The sequence below is a fragment of the Panthera leo genome, chromosome C1, assembly GCF_018350215.1.
Source record: "Panthera leo isolate Ple1 chromosome C1, P.leo_Ple1_pat1.1, whole genome shotgun sequence".
Lineage (NCBI taxonomy): Eukaryota > Metazoa > Chordata > Mammalia > Carnivora > Felidae > Panthera > Panthera leo.
The window spans coordinates 70,487,377-70,490,415 of NC_056686.1; the positions used below are offsets into that span (position 1 = coordinate 70,487,377).

The 3,039-nt window shown below is 39.4% G+C and overlaps 1 pseudogene; it reads left to right on the forward strand.

Annotated features, from left to right (window-relative positions):
* The first annotated feature begins 1,745 nt into the window (after nucleotides 1-1,745).
* Nucleotides 1,746-2,325, forward strand: LOC122227726 (annotated as a pseudogene).
* The last annotated feature ends 714 nt before the right edge of the window (nucleotides 2,326-3,039 follow it).

Below are 3,039 nucleotides of genomic sequence, written 5' to 3' on the forward strand. Positions count from 1 at the left end.
TCAGAAATCATCTTAAACCAATCACCTAGACCAAACATCTGAAAATTCTGAACCCTACAAAATTAGCATTAATAAAGAAATAAAGATTTTCTCAAAAAAAATGGAAGGAATGTGTTGTCAATAGTCCTGCCTTGCAAGAAATGTTAAAGGAAGTTTTTTAGAGAGAAGGAGAACGTAGATCAGAAACTCAGATCTAGGGGCACCTGGCTGGCTCTGTTGGTTAAGCATCTGGTTCTTGATTTTGGCTCAGGTCATGATCTCACAGTTTGTGGGCTTGAACCCTGGAGGGGGCTCCACACTGACAGTGCAGGCCCTGCTTGGGATTCTCTTTCCTTCCCTCGCTGCCCAATCCTGCTCATTCTCTCTCTCTCTCTCTCTCTCTCTCTCTCTCTCTCTCTCCAGTAAATAAATAAATAAGCTTAAAAACAAAAGAAACTCAGATATACATAAAGAAAGAGCATCAGAGAAGAAATAAGAAACAGTGAAGATAAAATAAAAACTACTATTTTTTATTCTTTAAAAAAGTTTTTTATTTATTTTGAGAGAGAGAAAGAAAGAGAGAGAGAGAGCTATCAGGGGAGGGGCAGAGAGAGAGGGGGAGAGAGAGAATCCCAAGCAGGCTTCACACTGTCAGTAACAAGCCCAACACAGAGCTTGATGTGGAGCTCAATCTCACAAACCATGAGGTCATGACCTGAGCCCAAATCAACAGCCAGATGCTTAACTGATTGAGCCACACAGGCACCCCTATTTTTCTTATTCTTAATTGACCTAGCCAGATAATTGTTTGTTCAAAATATGAATAGCAACTATGTATGCTTATGAATATAGCTTATGGGTGCATATATTCTTATGTATGTATGTAAAATAAATGACAACAATGACACAAGGGAAGGGAAGGAGGAATTAGTATTTTGTTGATATAAGGCACTTGTACTACCCAGGAATTAATCTAGAACTTAACACCTTCACAAAAATTAACTTAAAATGGATCATAGACTTAATATAAAGCACAAAACAATAAAACTCCTGGATGATCACATTAAAGAGAACCTAGATGACCTTGGACATGGAGTTGACTTTTAAATACAAACCAAAGGCACAATCCAAGAAAGAAATAACTGATAAGCTATACTTCATTAAGATTAAAATCTTCTGCTCTGTGAATATTATCAAGAGGGGTAACTTTTATTTTTACTTTTTTATTATTATTTTTTGTTTGAGAAAGAGAGAATATGTCAAGCCGGGGAGAGGGCGGAGAGAGAGAACCTCAAGCAAGCCCCATGCTCAGCATAGAGCCCAATGCAGGGCTCAATCTCATGACCTTGGGATCATGACCTGAGCTGAAATCAAGAGTTGGATGCTCAACCAACTGAGCCACCCAGGTGCCCTTATTTTTATTTTTAAAATAATCTCTACACCCAGTGTGGGGCTTGAACTCAAAACCTCAATATCAAGAGTCACGTGCTTTACTGACTGAGCCAGCCAAGTGCCCCAAAACTTCTGCTCTGTGAAAGGCAATGTGAAGAAAATGAGAAGATAACCCAGAGACTAGGAGTATACCTTTGCAAAAGACACATCTGATAAAGGACTATTACCCAAAATATACAAAGATCTCTTAAAACCTGACAATATGAAAATGAAAGACCTAGTTACAAACAGGCCAAACACCTTAACAGACACCTCACCAAAGACACAGAGATGGCAAATAAGCATATGAGCTCTTTGCCTCATTTACTGTGAGAATGAAGATCATTCTCAGCAGTCAGATTACTGACATTCCAGAAAATGTCAACATCACTCTGAAAGGATGCACAGTTATTGTGAAAATCCACAGAAGAACCCTGCAGAAGGACTTCAAAGCACTTCAGTGTAAAACTCTGTCTTCCTGGAAAGAAAAAGAAGAGGCTCTAGGTTGACAAATGGTGGGGAAATAGAAAGGAACTGGCTACCGTTCACACTTTCTGTAGCCATGTACAGAACGTGATCAAGGGTGTTCTATTTGGCTTTCGTTACAAGATGAGGTCTATGTATGCTCACTTCCTCCATCAATGTCATTATTCAGGAGAACAGGTATCTTATTGAAGTCCAAAATTTCCTGGTTGAAGAATACATCTGCAGAGATTGGATGAGACCAGGCATTGCTTGTTCAGTGTCTTGTGCCCAAAAAGATGAGTTAATTGTAGAAGGAAATGACATTGAACTTGTATCAAATTCAGCTGCTTTGATTCACCAAGCCACAACAGTTGAAAACAAGAATATCAGAAAATTTGGGGATGGATCTATGTCTCTGAAAAAAGAATGGCTCAGCAGGCTGATGAATAATTTCTAAGTTGTCCAGGAACAGAAACAAAATGGTAGATGATCTTTTTTTTTTTTTTAGTTTATTTATTTATTTTGAGAGGGAGAGTGTGAGCAGGGGAGGGGCAGAGAGAGAATCTCAAGCAGGCCCTGCACTGTCAGCACAGAGCCCGACATAGGGCTTGAACTCAGGAACCAAGAGATCATGACCTGAGCCTAAACCAAGAGTTGACCGTTTAACCGACTGAGCCACCCAGACACCCCAGTAGATGATTCCTAAGGCCTGTTTGTGATATTTTAAAGATACAATAAAAGCCCTGTATTTTTTTTTTTTAAAGCATATGAAAAGATGCTCCACATCATATGTCATCAGGGGAATGCACATTAAAAGCACGGTGAGATCCTACCATACATACCTATCTAGATTGGACAAAATCCACAACACTGACAACACTAAATGCTGGTGGGGTGTATACAACAGGAACTCTCAGACATTGCTGGTGGGAAAGCAAAATGTAGAGTCACTTTGGAACACAGTTTGGCAGCTTCCTACAAAACTAAACATACTCTTCCCACATGATCCAGCAATCAGGCTCCTTGACATTTACCCAAAAGAATTGAGAACGCATGTCCACATAAAAACCTACACATGAATGTTTATGGCTGCTTTTCTCAGAATTCCCAAAACTTAGAAGCAACCAAGATGTCCTTCAGTAGGTACATAGATAAATAAACTGA